Here is a 22,674-nt window from a genome sequence, read left to right on the forward strand (position 1 = left end):
GCCTGGTCATCCGCTCAAGCACACTGCTGTTCAACTCTTCCAGCACAACCATTTCAAACTTTGCTAAGCCATACCTGACCTTCCAGACAGATAGGATAGTATACTTAGACGACTACATTTTGTGCACTAGAAACTGAGTTTATTTTGCTAAGTTTAATACCAAGTTAAATATTTGACCCTTTTGCCTACAGTTGCTAAAACAGGGATTTGCCACAGGAAAGTGAAAGACCGTCTCTCACTGCTCCGTCAGCAGTATTTACTGCAATGCTTAAGCACTGGGATCATGTGAGCGAGCTGCACGGTACTTTCCCCCCGCTCCCAGACCCTCCAGACTGCATCTATGTCTGAGCCCGTTGCTAAAGTTGCTCTTCTCTCCTCTGTAGTGGCTAATTTTGAATCATTTTTTAACACCTTTCCAAAATCAAAGAACAATGTATTTAGGAAAATAGTTCTGTGTACTGAGATTCAGAAAAGTACTCTTTTCCTATGTATCTGTAACAAGAACTAGTAGATTCTATCTAATATTAAAATCTGGGTGTAACTCTTATCGTGGTGCAAATCAAGGCTTCAGTCTTCAGTGAGGCACAGGGAGCTGCCTGCCCAGAAGTCAGACTCCCCATCATGCTGCTGATGTACAAAAGGTTGATTCAGAACTTTGCTTCTTTCCCTGCAGATTTTAGATATTACCCTTTTTTGGGCATACAAGGTATGACTTCATGTTTTTAAAACCTTCATCAGACTGTTTATATTCTTCACTGCTAGAAAGTGAAATTATAAATAGGATTGGGGAATTATTCTAAACATATTGTACAGGAAAACCGTTTCTGCAAAGTACAGTCCATTTTGTCAGCTTGGTATTGATATTTCTGATGCTGAAATTTCCTGAGAATGCTTTTTAGAAAAGGTAAGAGAACAAGTCCAGTTAAAACCAGTCCACAACAACTGGCGTAATTCTTTCTGAAATCGAGTTTAAAATTAGTTTTCCGCAGTATTAGGCATTGGCAGCTTTGAAAACACCACTTTTGCCTTGAACATTCAACCTGGCAATTTCTTTTTCATTCTTCTAGAGAGAAGGTCTGCCAGTCTTCAGGTTGACAAAAACAGAGGTAGCATTCACTGGCCAAAGGACAGTCCTTGGAGGCTCCCAGTCTGAGGTTACATCCGCAGCTTCTCCTATAAAAACAATTAGAATTTAGATTAATAACATGACAAGGAAATACAGAAATTCACTTTATTTCACAAGATTCGTACATTGTACTTTCCCTGTTCTATCTAGAAGTTATCAGCTGTGTGCCATAGTATAATAATTTGACCTGAAGTGGGTAATGCTGGATTTGGAAGTAAATTCAACTGCAGAGCCTCAGCATAAAGCCAAAGCTGTGATCAATACTTGAGCTTTGCTCACGTGAAGGTTCTCAGCACTTCTCTCCCCCACACCACTATGAGTGCTTATACTATGTAATAGCTTTAAAAAACACCTTTTTGTTTCCACTGTAGGAGTAGTCCAGCTATTGATGTTTATTTGGAGGAGTGTGTTGGAAACGGTAGTGTCAATATTCTAGTTTACTATCTTTTTCTTCTGTTTTAAATGTCAGCGTAATTCTAAGTCTGGTTTAAGAAACAAACCAAACCCAAACCAGTCTTCTTTAATCAGAAACATCAGCTCTAGGAGCTCAGAATTTATGAACAATCCTAAAATAACAAACAAGTATAATCATTCAAGTAGAAGAAAATGTTTGGTAAAGAAATGGGTTTCAGGTGAAATTATTCAAAAACCATAGTGAACTCCAGTTGCTTAGATTGCACGTATGTGCAGTTATGAAAAGCTGTTGTGCCCTGATGTTTTCCTTTTCAATCCACAGTACACAAACAGCTCCGCTATCACTGTTAAGACTCCCCTGGTTTTCCAGGTTGCTCCCTTCCTTTCTTCAAGATAGTACCAGCTTTTTTACTTCCTAACAGCTCATCTATTTAGGAGTAGAGAGTAAACATGACATTTGAGATAAGGATGTGATTAAGAGGTGCCTTAGAAGTTCATGAGTTCTAGCAGCCTCACAAGATTTGGATAAGGCCTTTGCAGAAGGGAAATCCATTGAGAGACAGCCTACCCTGGCATTTCAATTTTAAAAGCATAGTGAGTTGTGTTACGGTGGTGCATTATTGTAGGCTATGTATTAATCTGACATACCAAAATAATATGTTTTTGGAGACTTGGTAAGACTTTTTAATTTTTTTTCAATATCTTAAAAAAACCATTCATTTATATTGATCATGAGTGTCTTAGAAGAATGTTTACACTTGAAGGAAAATACCTTAGCCTAGCCAAAGCAATTCTGAAGTTTTTTAAATAATTGTTTTAAAACTGGGAAAGAGCGCCATATTAAGTCAATCTTTTGACTAAGTCGGAAGAAGTGCATCGTTGATAGCATCAACAATTTACAGATCTTTCAGAGCTCTGAATAAGAGAATTAAAAATGTATGAATAAAAGCTTATATATGTTCACATGACATACCGTTGAGTCAATCCCTACTAGGGAGACAAATTTAGTATTTTTTAATGTTACCATTTGCCTCTTTTATGAAACTATTTTTGATAACTCAGTGACATAAAATATAGAAAGCCAAGACCATTTCAGGCTCCAAGATACTTCAGAAGAAACACTGGTTATGTTTCTTCCCAAATCCACTGTTTCCTATGCTTTGGGGAAATTCAGTAGAAAGTAATGATAAAATTAAATTTCCGCTTTTCTTAAGGTTTATATAATACTGGTATATATTCACTGCATGTCTTTAGGGTCTTGATTCAGCAAAACACCTAGCCTCTTGCTAAAGTCCATCTTTATTCAGGATACCTTTCAACCACTTGCGTAAACTTTATGCTGTGTTGAAACCTGAGGCAAAGAATGGGCTTAAGTGTTTTTCTGGACAGGTATAACTTGCTGATTTGAGACAGGAAACCTACCTTGAAGTCCAAACAAATGACTTTCCTGTTCCAGATTCAAATCAGGCATGAATGTTTTCATAGTAAAAGCCCTTGCAGAACGTCTTACAGCTCTTTCATTTTCCAGCTACTGATTTTAACCTCTTCTGTCTCATTGACTTCAGCCAAATCCCTTTCCTTTACACACTTTGTGAATGTGAGAGTGAGAGTGCAAACTGCAATATACTTAATCTTATTATATATGTTAACACACAAGGTGCAATAATTATATTGTGTTTATAATCCCCCAAATGTGGAGGAGGTTATTGGTAGGTGGCTAGTATATTTTAAAAAATAACCCAAAGTACTCTCTAAACCTAAATGGTTCATGGTATTAGATTTCTCCATCATCTTCTGGCCTTCTGCCCCACTGCTGTAATTACCTTAACTCCTCACCCAATAATAAAACTCTCTGAACAAATCCTGTGCCTGCTATTAAATAAAATTAAAGCTTAGTACAGATTCCCTGCATTCTTTCTTCTCTTCAGCTGTGGTGCTTGACAACTTGCATAGTACAAATGAAACACACAAAGCCTTTAAGCCACCCCATATTAAAAAAAAAAAAAAGTGACTCAGAGCTTTCTAATGCTGATATGTATTAGAAACAGTAAATTTTGATGAAGAGTGGTACCGGATTCTCCATTTCTGTAGAAAACTCACTGGTGTAACAAAACAGAATCAGCCATGTAAGCTTATATACGCACTGTACCGGTTTGTTTCCTCCTGGAGCTCATGCAAGCCCTTGTAAGGAGAAGGCAGCTCAGATTCCAGGTCCACTCTGTCCTAGGCCTGTCTGAGATTGCCAGCAGGAGTGAAAATTGCAGGAATACATTTCACTGTGTAACCAGCTATCCTCTAGCTACTGGGTCAAAATCACCAAGTTCCTATCCTACCTGTGTGACTTTCAAGTTCCAAGTTGAGCTGTGTTTCAGTCATCATCTCTCAAGCTTTTACCTTTTCCGTGGGAAAAGATCACTTGTATGTACCCACAGTTTAAAAAGTTTCAGTATCACAAAGCAAAATATTAAGAAATACTGAACTTCTAACTCATCAGCTCACTAGAATTACGAAAGGTCATCCTGTCTCTAAGCTAAAATGCTCAATACAACTAGGAGAACCGATACCAAAAAATAAGGTGGTCATTCACGAAAACAACCAGCGAGTATCTAGCTGTTTTCAGCTACTACAATGTCACGTAGAGGTAGAAGAGGAAATTGTGGGAAGTTTGTTAGGAGTTGCATAATGTACATATTTAAAGGAATACATTAATGTCCAAAATTTTTAGTGTTTACTTGGTGGTACATTTTTCTTCTCAAGGTCTTCTGATAAATAACAAAATAAAACCCATGGAAGTCTGTTCTTCCATCAGGAGGGTGCCCGTTCTGCGAAAGACACACAATCCTCAAGAACATAACCCAGAAAGTGTAACCCCAGCTAAGCCAAACACAAATTTGTGCTTAAATTTAGGCATAAGAACAGTTCTGTTGGCTTTACTCGCACGCTTAAAATTAAGCATATGTTTTAACACTTTACTGGATTAGGGCCCATGTCAGCAAAATAAATTTCTTGGGAAGAAGTAATAAAAACGTAGCTTGCAGTGAGGGACAGCAGAGCCATTCACAGCTACAGAAGCTTTAAAACACTAGCTGGTATTTATGTATTTAAAGAAGAAATCAGGCGTTAAACAAAACATTTATTTTAGATAGCTATCTAATTAGTCTGCTACAGAAGCACCTTCATTTTTCTTAATTTGATGAAAAACATTTTTTGCATCCCTGAAAGCAAATTAAACTACAGATCAAGGAAAAAAATGTTTTGCAAGCACAAGCTTCAAAAGCAATTTTCCCACTGTTTAGTGACAGCCGGGCTGTTCCAGAGATACCATTGCATTCCCTGGAGAAGGGGACAGACAGGAGGCCAAGCTTTTTGAACACTGAGTTTCATAACACACATGCACCTGAATTTGCTCATTCAAATGATTTACGCAAAAAGTAAATCATACAATTGCTTATATACAATAAATGCTAGCTAACTAATTCTCTTGTATGCGTTGTGCACTGATGTGTATTTATTTTTCATGCTAAGAAACTCTCTAAATATTTGGTATTGTACGTCTGGCCTTTAAAGCAAACTTACATCATTTGCAAAACCAGAATGGATACAATTCTATTAGACTGTGTCTATGTTAATTTTATTTTTTTCCAGTAAAAACTTTCTGTTGCTAATAACAGTGCAGCAAAGTATGAATTCTAGTGTCTTCTCTGTCTTATATATGGAGATGCCAGTGGTCACAGCAGCTTACTCTGCACTAGCGCATTGGCTCTTCCCAGTAGGAGTGGAGCTGTACCAACGGGCAATCCTCTCACTAATATCCTTACACAGAAGATGTGTTAAACTCTTTCACAGTAACAGCTTCATTTATTCCTTTAGCATTACTTCATACCTGAATCCTCAGGCAATGCGTGTCCATTGTATTTTCTGCGTTTTCAAAAGGAAAATCCTTCATTGAAAAGACAAGACATGATAATTTGTTTTCAAGCTTTTTCTCTCATCTTTAGCAGCCCTCTCCTCATAGCCAATTTTCCGAAGGGGACAAGGTTGTTGAATACACAGCCTGCAGGTGTTTGTGCTCATCCCCCATTCCCAGCCACAGCCTCTGAGCCCGTTGGACAGTTCCAGATGGACACATCTGGAATTCTCAAGTTTTTCAGAAAATAAGTGTCTGGGGCGCAAAGAGAGACAGTAGTGTCCTTGCAAAAGGGAAGAATAAAGATGGGTCTTCCCTCACCCTTATTACACATAAGAGAATCCACTGGGAACGCCAGCCTTGAGACATAGGTCTATAGAAAAAACAGGTTTCATGTCTCCCCTGTTACCAAATTCCTGATTTCACTGGGATTCAAAGCTCAGCATTCCCGGTCCTCTTTTCATATCTTACTTGCACAGTCCACTGCTCAGTGAAGACGTGTTCAAGGTCCCAATGCCCTACAGTGCAAACAAACATTAAACAGTAAATGTATCGACTGCACAAAACCTTTAAGACCACGATGGGAAGAAAAATGGCTCCAAGAGAATGTTTTCTCCGGTAATCCTTATGGACAGTTATGGCACTCTAATTAGCAGGGTTTGTAAAAAAAAATTCCATTCTTCTTCCTACCTCTGTTGTCAGAGGTTGCCTTTTCTTCAAAATTCACCCCTTTACCAACACTTCTGAGGTCCCATTTTGATTTCTGCAGTGATGGCAGTGAGGTATATAGATGTCATTAATCAGGTTAAAGTTGCATCGTTTTTAAAACCGCACACTTCTAGTAAACCACTGTGCTACCTGTTGAGCTGGAAATAAGCACCGCAGAACCCATAGCACATACCAGTTATGTCTCACTTCCATGGTATGCCTGTCATCTTCTACCGATGGGCAGGAGACCTGAGCACAAATTGAAATTGTGTTGTGCTGCGTGTGTGCAGGTTTTGTGTCTAGGCAGTGCTGCAAAGAAGCCTCAGCACCCACCTGCACATTGACCAAAAGTGTGGGAGAAAGGAAAGTTTGATTTATTGGCAATAGCAGCAAGGTTGGGGCTAACTCAAGCTGGCCAGCTAAGCCAAGATGTGCTAACCTGTATACAGAAACCAGCTCCATGTACCAGGCTAAGATACGAGATGGCCAGAATGACAGTTCAGATTCACCAACAGTTAACTCAGTGCTGTGTTTTTAAATAGCTGTAGTAATGGAACCGTAAAAACTCCCACCAGGTTGAGGTCTCCAGTTTGGGAGCTTTTTCCTAATGTACTACATATTTTAAAGCTTAATCATCAGCCCTTCTCCAAGCAAAACTCCTACCCGTTTCAGTTAATCTTTGTCGGAATCAGTCCCAGTACTGGGTAACAGGCTGCAGTTAAAGTAAAAGTTAAAAACAAGTTTCTAATCACAGAAATGAAGTTCTGAAATAGTCTTCCAACAGCAATAGGGAGTGAAAACTGGTTTCAAAATGGAATAAAAACATATTATTGCAGCTTCATGGAACCATGTTCAATGAACCATAGAGGTCTCATCCGGTTCAATTTCCTAGCTACCAAAATCCAATACCTGGTAGTCATCTGAAATTTGTGCATGCATCAAACTGTAACTGATTAAAATAATTGTCACTGACTATTTATTTTAGTGAGACCGTCACCCTCAGAAAAACAGAAGATTTAAACCACTCTTAGTAACTGTTTTTTTATGACGACACTTGTCAGCTCGCTTGTAAATACCTGATGCCCAACAGCATAAACAGACTTTGTTTTTAATTTAGAGAGTTTCAGTGTTATTTTTAGGAGTAATATTTCTATCCAGAAATCTTGCTACAGTACTATGCACAAATTTTTGTTCCAAATAATCAAGGTCTACAAAGGCAATGCGTATATTAAATTACAAAAGCACCTGTGCATTCCCAAGGCAATAAATATTCAAGTAGTAAGTGTGTTTCAAGTATGATTAGTGCTCTTAGGAACTTTGGGGTTACAAATCAGGACTTTTAAATCTAAACTAGCTTCTACCGATCAGCTTATATAGGTGAAAAAAAACCCCAAAATGACATACAACAAAGGACTCAAAGAAGAAAGTTAGGTTTTGGTTATTATTTCGATTATAGTTATCCTAACCCTGAAAAAACAAAGGAAGATCACAATGAAAGAAAAACAAACGTGGAAAACAATTAAGACACAGTGATAAGCTGCTGCAGCTGAGACAGGTAAGGTACCTGTATAAAGAACAAGTAACACAGCATGCTGCACAAGAGGAGGCCAGAGGTGATTTTTAAAGTGTCTAAGTCAAGATGCCCTAAATAACAGGTTTTCTTTTGGTTGTTCACCTGTGATAAATCATTAATTTAATCTATCCAACTTTTAGTTTAAGAATATATAAGCCATTCATTTTGAGTCACGATTCCATCTACTTTAATCTACAGCCTTAATTTCTCATACCTGTAGCATAAGTAAATTTGTAGTTTGCAGCTTAGATAATGCAGCTTCAAAAAAGGAATGACATAGACCGCGTGGCCATGTAACTGGGCAATATAACTACAAGTGCTTTCTGTTTCTTTTACAGGTATGATGAGTTGTACAGGAAAATTATATATATGTAGTCACCCTGAAGCAATGTAGTGATGAAAAAACAGTACCTGGTATCATTTCAGAATGGAATCAAATAGAAATGTTGTAAAAGGGAGGGGAAAAAAGTTGCAGTACAGTGTGTAATTTTCTGCTGAAATGAAAGGACACGCTGTCATAGATGATGCAACAAAATAATAGTGTACAACATTAAAACACAATGCATTGCAGTAAAGGAGTTGGCTTGCAGATAGTACACCTACATTTCTTGTAAGATGTTTCATATTGCAGTTGTGTCACTAAAATGAAGAACTCTTTCATGGATATCTTGGGGCAAACATTGCCTTTTATTCGCATTGATTTGTAACAATTCCTAGAAATTGCTCTAATCGTCTTATAATGGAGAAACAATAAAAAGTGGATAATTTTGAAACAGCAATAATGCGATACAACTTTTAAGAAAAAATGTGTATTTTACTTTGGGCAGAACTTTTAGCAGTATTGTGGTGGTACCACTTCTAGGCACTGAAATTAGGCTGAAAATAGCTATTGAAATATAGGAGAGCTGCAGTATCCGTATCTGTTTACGTCTTCTTGAGATAATCCAGTGCCCTGCCTTTAAATATGCAGATCGGATAATCAGAGTGTTCAAATGTACACTTAAAACATTTTGCTGAGCACAGCTCCACTGTGGCTGTAATGTAGCTAGCAGAGATACTTTCTGTTCTGGTTACCTGGCCAAGCATTAAGTTAATAGAGCTTTTAAGGAAGTACTTAAGGAAAAGATCAGTAGTTAAAAAGAACTTGTTTAACACATCAGTTATGTATTTTAAGAGGCCTTACTACTGTCTTTTTGGTACAAATAATAAACATTTTAAACTCCACAAAGTCTGTGGTGCTGTGAGCATTAATTCCTGTTTTAGTATTAGCTAGGAGAGCATTTCAAACGTAAATCTGAAGGCTTCTGGTCACTGAGCTTGTGGAGGTGACTAGTGTAGATTGTAGTGAGGTCCTATGTTCGTGGCATAACTCCAGGCAGTATTAGGCAAAATGGTTCGGAGCGTCATACCGGCAGCAATGAGTGCTACGTCAGATCGCTCTGTGCAAGCAGAAACCCTCCCATCTGCCTTATAGCAACCTATGCAGAAATAGAGGGAGGAACACAAGGCTGCAGGAAGCACCAGACAGCGGTTTGTGGCACACAGCTAGACCCCAGCTGGCTCTGCAGCCCATCTCGAAGTAAACCCTTTATTAATCAAGATAATTTTATGAGCAGAGTTCTTTCATGTCACTACTCAACGCACAGTACCTAGACCGTGGTGGCAACACGTGCCTTAAAGACACCCCGCTGAAGAGCGTGTAATCAACAGACGCTGAAAGCAGTATGATGTGTCTTTGAATCACACTGCATAACGCAGAACAGTTGCTTGCATGTGCTCTAAAGCAAGTACTGTTTATATTGCTACCCTGGCAAAGTAAAAGGGGGCAGGGGGAGAGAGGTAACACTGTCATCTTATTTTTATGGGGAAAACAGAGAATAAGAAGTGAGCAAGAGGTTCCTGTCAGGAGTAATGCCTGAAACAGTGTTAATAAAGACATTTGTTGAGCACTGTAATTCCTAACATTTTAATTCTGTAGGAAGATGCTCACCTGTAAAATATTTATTTCCTTTTGTGGTAAGAAAAAAAATAAATACTGTGCCATCCGCTTAACTCTGGAGACATTACAAATGTCTTAATTAAAAGGCAAGCATATAGGACAGCACAGCAACAAACAGATTTGTAACAAACAAATCTACATGTAGAAAAAGCTCTCCAAAAACACGAAGAGCAGCAGAATTACCTGGGCAAAGGGTGGGTCCTTCCCCCTAGTGCAGAACAGGTTCCTTGGCACGCACGAATGAAACCCAGGCTGAGTGGAGGCACTGGGAGCATGGAGCCATTGGCATTTGGCATGCATACAACACGAAACAACCTGAAAACACAGAACCCCCTCACTCCGACAACAGCAAAAGCTGGAAATAGATCAAATGCATCACTGAATTATTTCAAAATACAGAACAGTTCCATTATATGAACATTTTTTCTCTTCCATGATACTCTCAACATAACATTTCTCCCTTGTATTAGATAAAATTCTAACTATTGTTAGAATTCCTCTAGCTTCCAACATGCTTAAAACAAAAGAAATTAAAATTTCTACTAATGTTTAGTGGTTCATTTCTACCAGTGTACTCTCCCTTGGCAAAGTTCTACAATTCTTGGATTTAAACTTAGGAACAAGCAACTCTCCTTCTTATTTGTGCTTCCATGTTTCCTTTTGAAACTCAAAACCTATGCCTTTTAATTGCACGGGTTTTTTTCTTATTCACAGCTTATTAAAAACATTTCTACTGAGAGCCAGTTCTTGGTCATCCTTCATATTAGTTTGTTTCAGTTCTTTTTTTCAAAAGTGCCTGGCTGACACATGTTCTCACCTTCATGAAATGATTCTTTTTTAAAACAGGAAGAACTTCCGAGTAAACAATGTCATATTAGGCTTTATAAACAAGAGTAAAGCCAGCAAGATAAAGAAAGTAATCTTGCTCTGATCAGCACTGGCTTTCAGAGTTCCGTATGGCTCTAGATCAGTTTTATTGGAACCGGAGAAGAGCAACAGGAAAGATTAGAAGTCAGAAAAATGCAACCTATGAGGAAAAGATTGAAAGAACTAGTGCTGTTTGATCAAGAGAAGAAAGGGTTGAAGGCAGATAAAATAACAATCTTCAAATACGGAACAGTTGCTTAAAAAAAAAAAAAAGGTTTCAACTGCTGCAAGGTTTGTGGCTAGACCTTAAGTGAACCTTTCCAAACAGTGAGTGCAATAAAAGCATTGCGACAGCTAGGGGAGTTCACACAGTTCCATCTGCGGAGATTTCTACCAACAGGTTAATGTATAAACATCTGCAGGAATGCTGTAGGTTACAGTTCATCCCACAGGGGGTGGATTAAATTATTTCTTTAAGTCCCTCCCCAGGCCTATTTCTATTATACACAATTCTGCTTATACAATAAAAATTTGTAATTAAAATGCAAACTTTTTTGTTAGCTTATCACAATTTTTTACTGTTGTGATCAACTTCTTTATCAATGTAAAACATTACCATGTTAGATACATGCAAAAAAATGCTGTTCAATATAAACAGAAAAAAGATCTGCATTTTTACAAAGTCTTATGGTTCACAAAAGGCTATGCCTCTCTTCTTTACCTCTTCCCTCAGACTAACAGGTGATAAAGGAACAAGTCACTTTATTCTTTAATACTATTCGGTATTAGAAATTATCATCTCATACATTATCAGTAAGAAGACTGGTCCACGAGTATTCCAGCTCCTGTGTTCCAATTTATATACAAAAGATTGGAAAGGATCTCCTGGGTCATCAAGCCCAGGTTCCCATTATCAGAGTCAGCCCTGCAACCTATGATTTATCAAGCTTAAATTTGTTTGCAAAGTTCTATCTTAAAACGCTGCTTCCATTATACTGACTGGGAGGCTGTTCCAGACCTCTCTCCTCTGATGTTTCAAAACTTCTTAACCTTTCAATGTAAATTTAGTTAGGGCAGTTTATACTACTTCACTTTTGTGCCAGCACTGATTTTTACCTTAAATACCTGCTTTCTGTCCCCCAGTGACAGCAATCCTATCCTCTCTCTTTTTTTAGGTTAAATTCTTTTTGTCTCTTCTTTAGCTGGTCCCTTAGCCACCTTTCATTTTCTCCTACTAATTTTCATCTTTGCTGCATTAACTCTGGTTTTCCTGGATGTGTTTCTTTGACATCTAGATGGATTGGATCCAATGCTTTCCTTGTCAGCAAGAAGCTAAGCTGGCAAAGACATGTACCTCATCAATATGGCATAATCTACTCCTAAAGTATATGTTGTGTTTTGTCTTATTTTTAATTTTTCTCAATATCTTCAATTATATTTGCTTCAATATTTACAAGCCTTGCATTAGGGTTGAGATATGATCAATGGATCCAACTGCTTATGTTGTAGTCTTGCTTTATCCTAATCATAGGCACAGTATTTGCTATTTATGGCCTTTCCTCACTATCTGACCAAGTCTCAGCTATTTCTTCAAAATCTTTACTTCTGGATTCCATTTCACGTGCTAGTTCTTCCGATATACTGGTTATTTTAATGTATTATCTCTGTCCCGGCCTTCAAAAGACCACATTCAGGTCTTTCAACTTTGCTGCCGTCTCAGGTGTGCTCATTTGCATTTCTCAGTGTTAAATGCCCTTCTCCTGAAACTGTGCATTCCTCAGTAACTTAGAGGCAATACCATTTTTTACCTATAGTTTCCATGCTCTTTTCTTGTTTCCATGCTTTATCTTTCCTCAAATGGTTGCTTATTGGCACTTATTTAAACCAGAGGACATCGGTCAATATTCTCACCAGCTACATTTTGCATGGGAGCCTACAGCACTCACCAGAAAGGAGGCAACTAGGATGTGGAGTCCTCCTCGACCAGAGAGGGTCCAAGCTGTTCCCACACGCATGCTCTGCTCGCCCACCCCACTACAGACAATTCTCATGTAGGGCCTCCCGCGTCCCATCTGTTAGCCTGAGTTACTGCACAGTTCAAGTAATAAAAAAACTTCTTGGGGCCAAAAGAGGAAGGAGGAAGAAAGAGCTTGTGCCTGCAGCCCAGTGTCAGGGTTTTGGGCAGAGGTGACTCCTGAGGAGCAGTCCCCAGGCTGCTAGTGCATTTCACTCAGAAACCCGCCGCTGTGGTGCGAATTAGCGTGCCTTCGGATGGAGAGGCAGGTAAGGAAGCAGGCTGGGTGTTTTGCAGGCTGCATGGCTACAGCTAGGCACCTAAATTCCACTTTAAACCACATGTAAGCACTTCAGTGCTTACAAAGTTTCTTCTTTATCAACAATTTGCTGGTAAAACCTGAGTCCAACAGAAATTAAAGAGAAGCTTTATGGCAGGACTACCTGACTTTTCTAACCACTTCAGACTCCTAACCTCCGCAGCTTGCCTCTCTGTAAAGCAGCGGTAACACCCTAGCAGAGTTTATGTAACTGCTACTCAATATTGCATTAAGCTTCCTCCATCTGACGTGTAAAACTTCCACCTGCTCAGTCACCCAAGTCCTGACTTGAACTAACGACTCTTGATACTACAGTACTATATTTGCTCCCAGCAGGCTGATAACAAAGTGTACGGAGGAGCGCCTGATCCAATTTATGCTATAGCCTGAGACGATAATTGTTTTACACTGGTTGTTATCACCTAGCAGCAGGATCAGTTTAAGTTTGTTGCTCTCTAGAGAAGAAGGAAACCGCAAATACAGTGAGAAATCCATGTGCCGTGATGTTTTAAAATGTCAGAAAGCCACTACTGTATCATTAACTATAATTTTAAGCTTTGACAATGCTGTCAATGAGCCTTGGTATTTTGTCATCGCTGTACTATTTGTAAAAATCTGTTTCTCTCCATTGGCTTCTTCTTTCGTCTCTGTGGTTGGCAGCCTTGTTATTTGTTTTTCTGTCTAATGGAAATTCTAGAACTACTGGTGGAAAGCAAAGTGTTGCTATGAAAAACACATGATTTCCCCCCCAACCCCCTTTAAATACCTCTTTCTTTCTGTTTAAAAATGAATACTTTACAATGTAAATGAATACTGTTTCCTCCCTCTCCCAGTTTGTTCCAAAGGCAGCAGGAGCTTTTAAAAAGCTGTTCTCTCTAAACTAACCAGAGATAATTCTGTGTTACTGTGAAAAGTTTGTTTCTGTCCACCCCCTTCTCTTTTGCACAGAGACATTTTCACAAATCTCCTGTTATCAGGCAGTGCTGAGAGTAGAGCAACAGTGGAGTCTCTAAAATGCCAGCAAAGACGATAGAGTTTGCAGTGATAAAGTGCAGGAATAAACAAAACATTGTAGCATGCTTTAAAGATTCAATCCTGCTCTTCATTTGAGCATTTTCTTTGCCTGATCCACACAAAATAAATATAAAAAAGGCCAGCAAGTACAAAATAAGCCTCTGTATTCCACTAGAGCAGAATAAAGCAGCTCACAGGCTTTCTGTTTAAGCAACTTTGTGAAGCTCTAGTTATCAGCGAGGCTTCCAAACTTCTAAATCTGGCAATTTTTGTTACTACCTTTCTGCTTATTTACAGGTTTCCAATCTCCAATTCCCCCCACCTAACGCATGCCCTGTTTCTGCTGCTGTATGCAGAATCAGCTTTCTGGATGTTTCCTCACAACACACAACACAGCTCAACTTACCACCTGTAAATAGCTGCACCTGCTCCAAAACCATTTTTATCTAAAGAGAAATAAAGACAGAAAGAGCTCCATTCACCTTGCCAGCAGGCAGTCACTGGCATACTTGCTCCCTCTCCATAATGCTCTGGGAAGACAATTTAATGAACCAGCTGGGCATTCCCTTCCCTACCTTCTCTGAGATACTATAGGCTCTATGGTCCCCTTTTTTTCCCAGTTGTCTGGTCACACTAGAACAGGGGATGGACATCAGTGACAAGTGGTGTCCCTCAGGGGTCTGCATTGGGACCGGTACTGTTTAATGTCTTCATCAACGACATAGACAGTGGGATCAAGGGCACCCTCAGCAAGCTTGCAGATGACACCAAGCTGAGTGGTGCGGTCGACATGCCTGAGGGACGGGATGCCATCCAGAGGGACCTGGACAAGCTTGAGAAGTGGGCCTGTGTGAACCTCATGAGGTTCAACAAGGCCAAGTGCAGAGTCCTGCACCCGGGTCGGGGCAACCCCCGGTATCAATACAGGCTGGGGGATGAAGGGATTGAGAGCAGCCCTGCCGAGAAGGACTTGGGGGTACTGGTGGATGAAAAGCTGGACATGAGCCAGCAATGTGTGCTCGCAGCCCTGAAGGCCAACCGTGTCCTGGGCTGCATCAAAAGCAGCGTGGCCAGCAGGTCGAGGGAGGTGATTCTGCCCCTCTACTCTGCTCTGGTGAGACCCCACCTGCAGTACTGCGTCCAGCTCTGGAGCCCTCAGCACAGGAAAGACATGGACCTGTTGGAGCGGGTCCAGAGGAGGGCCACGAAAATGATCAGGGGGATGAAACGCCTCTCCTATGAAGAAAGGCTGAGAGAGTTTGGGTTATTCAGCCTGGAGAAGAGAAGGCTCCAGTGGGACCTTATTGCAGTCTTTCAGTACTTGAAGGGGGCTTATAAGAAAGATGGGGACAAACATTTTAGCAGTTGCGATAGGACAAGGGGGAGTGATTTTAAACTAAAAGAGGGTAGATTTAGACCAGATATAAGGAAGAAATTTTTTACTAGGAGGGTGGTGAAACACTGGAACAGGTTACCCAGAGAGGTGGTAGATGCCCCATCCCTGGAAACATTCAAGGTCAGGCTGGACGGGACTCTGAGCAACCTGATCTAGTTGAAGATGTCCCTGCCCATGGCAGGGGGGTTGGACTAGATGACCTTTAAAGGTCCCTTCCAACCCAAACTATTCCATGATTCTATGATTTAAACGCAATGTCGGCAGGGCAGAGATGCTCTAACATAAAGGAGAAACATTTCCAGGGCTGTTGTGTTGATGAAGGAGACTTTTTACATTCTTTCATTCCTGGTCAGTTTTAGCTGACCTCTGTACTAGACACATTCCTGGCCACAGACCAGAAGATCCATAAGGGAAGTTGACCGTGGCACTGGTGTGCTGAATTATGAAAACAAGGCCCTCGGATGACCAGGGATACCTATTTGGTGAATTCAGGTTGGGGTTAGGTGGAAGCAGCAGCGGAGATGCTCAGCTGCACCAAGGGGCAGCCGTCCTGAGCAGATGGAAGCAGAACTTGAGGGTGTACAGAAAACTAGAAATGCCTAGGGCTTCTCAGGTGCTAAAAAGCAAGGTGTGTTTTGTGGACAGCTCATTAAATTCCACTTCAGTAATGTTTTACATTTTTCTTTTTGTATGTGGCACTGTTCCAAAGGAGCAGCAGTTTTTACCTAATCTGGGAACTGCAGAAGAGAGGTGAGGTAGAAGGTGGTAGCATCACTCTGGCTTCTCCTGCCTCGCAGGTTATTTACTGCCGTGCACTCGGGGGATTTTAGCCACAGGTTGTGCCACAAGTGCAGCAGTCTAGTCCCCAGTGGATACCCTAAACTCAGCTCTTCCAAAGAGCAACTACTTACTTCATTTCTGACCCGCAGCTAAATTAATAACCAGCAAGAAGTGCAGAAACCTTGCAGGTGGTTTTAAGCCTGTCCTTGGGACTTTGGTGTAACCATTGCCATAGAGGCACCAACACGAGCAGAACACACCGAGGTGCCTCAGGGAGTCGGATGTCTCGGGCACAGCGCCTCTGCTTATCACTGAGTGCTCATAAGCTTCTGGGTGTCAGTGAAAGAAATCGTCGTAACTTGTAATGCCGATAAACCTCCCTGTCTCAGAGATTTCTGCCTCTAAAATCCATCACAGTAGCTGTATTCTGATGCTGACATTTGGTGGAAAACCTTCCCCTTTGCAAGAGAAACCTTCCTCAAATTGTGAGAGAAACTAGCTCTAAAGGCTTTGTTCAGCCCCTATACTTATATAATATAATATAGCATCTGTTCATTACATTTTCACTCTTAATTTGGGTGATCAAACATGATTTTTTAAAATTTGGGGGGCAGGTTGAAAGCAAAGGGTTGAACTTCTTGATTCATCCAGTGTCTCACAAAAGGTGTTCACCACAGTGTAGCCAAACATCGCCATTATAAGCAGACAGCTCTACCTCTTCCAGGGTGCAAGTGATGAGGGACGCATATGCAATGTGGGGTGTGAAAATGTCCAAGAAAATTCAGAAGGCAGAAGTTCAGGAAAAATGAGAAGGCACCGTGCAGAAAATGACACAAACTCACGTGCCTGAGTGCTGGATTTCATCTTCTGAGCTCCGATTTAGGTTACGAGGTTAGCGATACCCTAGGTAACCACACAATCTTCTATTCCCAAAGTTCTGCCCCAGTTCTCAGGAAGCGTATGAACAACTGGCAGATAGGATTAAAACAAGTAATATGTAATGAAATGCCAACTTATTCTGTTGGTATTAGCAAGGACTTAATAAAGAAAGATTTTATCTTGTTAGAAGAAGAGTTTTGTGCCCAAGTTACTTCTAAACTGTGAAATGTATCTATATCCCATACTGAATGTGTGTGTCTGTAACCAAAGGCCACAATGAGTATTTAAGAGAGAAAAATATAAATGCAGCAGTGTGAAAAAAGGGACTGAGGAATTAGAAAGAGAGTTTGCTTTCCATTTCTAGAGGCACAATGAAACTAAGGGCTTTGCATGAGCTACTCCATCAATAGCTTAAAAAGATTAGGAAAGGGGCATTCTTTTAGTGTGCATGACCTTTTCAGCAGCATGGCAAATAAAATAAATAAAGAGAATAGGCCAAATCCAGAGGTGGGTTTATATTTAAACACAAAGTTTACATTCAAGTTTCTAGGAGAAGGGTTGGAACAATGTGGAGTAAGCTTGGATCTTCTAGTTCTCTTAAGATCGAATTGCATAGTGGTTTTTGACTTTTAATACTGTACATGTTTTGACCCAAAATGTAGTTAAAGTCTTCTTTTGTCTTGGATCTATTGTGAATTATTAGCACTTGACATTCTATAACCTGGGGCTGGCATAGACTTTCATAGACATAAACCCAGAATCAGAATGGGGCTGTTGGGTTGTTTTTTTTTTTCTTTTCAGTAAACACAGATTTATAACGTGCCAAAAACTGTACAGATCCCTTCAATCAGAAGTCAAGGGGGAGGCTTTCAAAACATTGTAGGCTTTTTTATTTGAGCCACCTCATAGCTTTTTGTGCAGGCATTCCTTCCCAGCAAATAGCACAAGAGCTAGTATGCTGAACAAATAAATATACAAAGGTTACTGAATGTATAACCCTTTCCCTCCAAGCAACCTCCTTCTACCTTGCATGCACACACTGCAGGTTTAAATTGCAAGCATAATTTAATTCCCTCAAAACAAAACAGAACAAACCAAACAAACCCCATAAGGATTCAGAAAAAAAGATTATTGAGTCATGGCCACTTGTTTCATGTGTGAGCCTTACTGAAGATCAAAAACCTCCAAAAATAATTTCTGTTGTTGAAACATTCGTTTAGACCTCACCTTAACATTCAAAAGGGGTTCCTGCGCATCCCAACCCCTCCACAAGGAAAGACGTGAAGATTGCTGATGAGAAACACCAAGTTCATCTTTTTGTAAGATTTTCTGACTCGTAGCAAGTTTCTAGTAACCGTACCTAGCCCTAATGGCATCTTGTTCAATGCTCTGGTTATATACATGGGGTGAACATGACTTAATAAAGCAAATAGTCCTGTGCAATAAGGTAAGTTTTTTTCCTAATCTTAAATACGTAAGGCAGTCTTCATGTCTTTAAAAGTGAAAAAACCGAACGGCTCTCATGAAAGAGTTGCTTTGGAAATGCTTTTTGCTAGTGTACCTCAGGGTTCACTTACAGTGTTACAAAGCTGCACCTCTCAGTCTCAAAAACCAAGCTACCTTCTTCATAACTAGCCATCTCTGAAGCAGGTAAGTGCATCCAGGGAATTAAAACCACCTGCCAGTTACCATAAGAGAACTGGTTCACTGTAGTTGGAAGATAAATTTTTGAGCCATAAAAATGATATACTTTTGGGCTCCCAAAGACCACACCAGCAATCTTCAGCTTAAAAAAAACAAGACAGAGAAAGAAAGAAATAGAAGCACCCTTACCACAGTATTTCACAACACCGTATCCGTACGCGAGGTTCATAGCCAGTCCAAGTCCAACGGTAAGGGGTGAGCTGTAGCGTGCTCTGCATCGTCACGCAGCAAAGGCCACTTCCCCGTGGTCGTGCCCGCAGCTGGGCCAGCGGCTTGTCCTGTGGCAAGCCCTGTCCCCTTGCACAGGAGGGGAGCGGAATGGGTTAAGCCTCTATTTTCACTGCTACTTTTCAGGTCATAGGAAGGCTGAACGTCTTAACAAAGTTTTTCTAAGGTTTTATGTCAGATCTTAGCTCCTTTTTTCCATAGTCATTTGGATCTAGGTCCTTTTGAAACACGTTGTTTACAAACAGAATTAAATCTTTGGAAAAGGTATTTTTATAGAGCTTAAAACGCACATGGTTAGAAGAATCTGACCCAGAATTTAATGTTTCATGTGGAAGTGATAAAAGCAGACTCTTTTTGCCTTTTCTTCCCTTTATGAAAGTGGCATTAGGGATGCATTAGGTGTGGAGAGGTGTTAAAGATCCTTTATCTACTACCTAAAACACATTCCCCATCTCCTCTTTCTGCAAGGAAGGCAGTACCATCCCCTCCTCGTGTCCACTTCTTTGATGGTGGACATCACTGACAGGGCAGGCGTGACTGGCAGAGGAAGTTCTCTGTTACAGCAGTCACCTGATGCAATACACCCGGTGACTGTCTCGGGGAGGATGGCTGTATATGCAGGAAATCCTTAGTGTTTAGGGTTTGTCATTACATTTTCCCATGAAACCGGAACTGAAAGAAGCCCCAGTTATCAGGAACCTTTTTAAACTGCCCTTATGATCTAGTAATTCAGAGTGTTTCTCTGGGACTTGAAAAGCATTAGTAATACGTCAGGCGATACAGGTGTATAAATAAAACCTACACTTTTACTTATCTTTATATTCACTCTTATATTGCAAACTTTTCAGAGTAAGGACTGGTAGGGGCCTGCCATAGTGCACCACAACCAATTAGAAAAAGTGGTAGTCTTGGTTAAGGGCAATAAGGATATAAAATCTAACCCATTTTTCACCTATCAGCTAAGAGAAAATACTGCCACTAGCATCTTGGGACAGATTTCTCATCTCCTTTGCCACATTACTGTTGTTCAGTGATTTCTCCCACTACCTTCTTTACATAAGTTTTCTGTTTCATGTATTCTCTCACCTGGTATATTTCCCAAGGCTCAAGCTGTTTATTCTTCCTTTAACCAACAGAAATACTAATTTTATTTTAATTTTCATTTTTCTCTCCATTTGACTTCTGATCACAACTTCATTTCTTGCTGCTGCGTTTTCTACTTCCCATTTCTGTAGCTCAGTTCTGGCCTTTGTTTCCATCTCATCTCCGTGTAATCTTGGCCTCTTTTCCTTCTCTCACCCCTTGTTTTCACAGCCTTTCTTCTTGACTTTAGCGCAGTCCTGTGTCACTACAAATAGCCTGCTAAACTCTCGGTAGCTGTGTGGTTTTGCATGAGGATACACCCCCCACCCTCCCCCACTTTACTCCTTAACTAATTGCCTTGGGCTATCTTGGGGGTCTCCTCCATTCTCCATGACTAATTCAACTGCACAGTCACTTTGGGACTCTTAAATGTGCTAAGGAGGCTGGTTCTGAAAGTGCCCATAATAAAAGACTCCTTCAGCTTTTCCCCTTCCACAGAATGCAGTTTTTGCCTGTCAGAGCCGTCTTGAAATCTGTGAGTGCCCAGACGGCCTGCTGCCTGTACTTTGCTGGTAGAAGTCTCACCTCAAACTCTACCTGCACGTGCTGCCCACATTCAATGGAACGTGTGAGAAACAGACTTGCTCCCCAGCTGAGATTATCTGGGATTTCTGATCCATGCAGACTAAGCAGTAGCTGCAAAATAATCTAGTCCATAGTTCACATCGGTTCTCCCTCCCTCTGAACTCCTCCAAGTCACCTATTTGGGTTTGTCCACCTGCCGTCTCGCTACCCTGGGCTCTTCAAGCCCTGGACTCCCTGGGAAAGGCCGCGCGGTGCCTGGCCACAACCAGCTCCCACCCCCCCAGACACCCCCGCAGCGGGAGCATCCCCACTGCTGTGGTTAGAAATGCCTGTCACCATTTTGTCACCACGTTCATCTCGGCTATTCAGAAATGAAGGCCACCCCAAGAAGAATCGCTAGCCCCGACTCAATCCTTTGAGCTCAGTGTAAATCCAGCCCGGTTTGAGTGAGAGCTGGATCTAGTCCTTAATCAGGCAGTGAGGGCAGTAGTATGGCTAAGTATAGTAACCACTTAGTTTACAGTACAGTGACCCAATAATTATGCAAGATAATACTGTATGCACTTAGCTCGCCTGTACCATTCAGAGCACTTGCCAATAATACACGAGCACATTTCATTATCTCCTTCCCCAGCTTAGAGCTCTTTATAAGCGGTCTGTTTTCTCCCAAGATCACTGGAGCTATGACACGGAGGACTGTCTAGGTATATTTAACCCCACAGATCATTCCAACATGCTTCTTTAAAAGAAGATCATATTGTTTTTCCTGCTTTCCATTTTTGAAAGGCTAGGCTTTGGCCAGAGGGTACTCTACATATCTGGCTGCAAATAGACTGCTTGGAGCCAAGCAATGCGGTGCCTTGACTAATTTCAGCATTCACTTAAGCTAAATTATTTATGATACCCTCTGCACAGGCCTTTCTCTGTGGTTGTTGTTTTAATGTTGTAATCTCAGCCAGAATAAAAGGATAATTTGCATGCATTTTCAGCTACTGCAGTAGCTCACACATGGCTCTGAAGACTGAAGCCAACTACGATATATTCAAAGTTTGAACTGAGTGGCCAGAAAAGGGAAATTTTGACATGCCAGTAAATCATGTCCCTAATGGTGAGAAAGCTTAACGTTTTTACATAAGCAGCTGAAACAACATCAGAAACATTTTCCAATAATACAGTTATTCGCTTGTATCAAAAGCTCATCACCTTTGCTGCAGTAACATAAATCAGGAGGATGTTAAGCTGAGAACGGTCTATTTTCACCTCTGAGCTGGTATTATGAGTCCAAGTTCATCGCCAGCAGAGCGTGGCTCCGTCGTCGTGAGAATGTAAAACGCCACACAGACAGAGGGAAGAAATACAACGGTGTTTTTAAGGAGCCTTCTAGTTTCCAGCAGGCACAAGGCACAGGAGATAAGAAACAAAATAAGAGTTACAAGGGAATGCAAAGCAGAGAGGTACCCCCCGCTTCACCGGCTGGTGGCTTGCCAAAGAAAACAACAGAAGTGGGGATTAGAGCTTGCGACGTGCGCATTAGAGCAGGACTACCTATTCCCTGCCTTTTCTCCTCTGAAAAGCTGCCATGTGAGGAGAAACATTCCTTTTATTATTTATGGGGACAGCCACTCTTGTTTATTATGCTCATGTTACTATGCTACATGCCAAGTACAAGCCCTCTTTTTCATAGAGAGGTTTTTCTTTGTACAGAGGGGAAAAAAGAAAAGAAAAAAAAAACCCCGTTTGCAGGATTAGTGAGGAAATTAAAGCCAGGGTAGAGAAAGGAGGTCTTTCTACAGAGCTGTGATTCAGCTGAGAAAGGCAGTAGGAGCAGAGTCCTGCGGTGCCCCGACACCATCGTGCTCCGAGGGATTAGCAGGAGGAGATCCGCCTCGGGAGCGTTCCTGCTTGCCCCAGCACTGCTCAGGCACCCACATACCTTAACAGCCCAAGGAGTGGAGAACTCGGAGCAGAAGAAAGATTAAACAACCGATAATCTGAACATCAGTAGCTGTGCAGCTTGTAGGAGATAGATGGATATTTTTTCCCCCTCTGGGTTTGGAAGGACGTTGATAGGAAGGAGA

The 22,674-nt window shown here is 40.9% G+C and overlaps 1 long non-coding RNA gene across 1 annotated transcript in view; it reads right to left on the reverse strand.

Moving 5' to 3' along the window:
• Positions 1-838: 838 nt before the first annotated feature.
• LOC142080561 (uncharacterized) overlaps positions 839-22,674 on the reverse strand; it is a 34,787-nt gene continuing 12,951 nt past the window's right edge. The window contains exons 3-5 of the long non-coding RNA XR_012673033.1: positions 9,911-10,042; positions 5,769-5,965; positions 839-1,173 (exon numbers count right to left, since the gene is read on the reverse strand). This is a non-coding gene — a long non-coding RNA (uncharacterized LOC142080561). The remainder of the gene's footprint in view (positions 1,174-5,768; positions 5,966-9,910; positions 10,043-22,674) is intronic.

The sequence above is a fragment of the Calonectris borealis genome, chromosome 3 (assembly GCF_964195595.1).
Source record: "Calonectris borealis chromosome 3, bCalBor7.hap1.2, whole genome shotgun sequence".
Taxonomy (NCBI): Eukaryota; Metazoa; Chordata; class Aves; order Procellariiformes; family Procellariidae; genus Calonectris; species Calonectris borealis.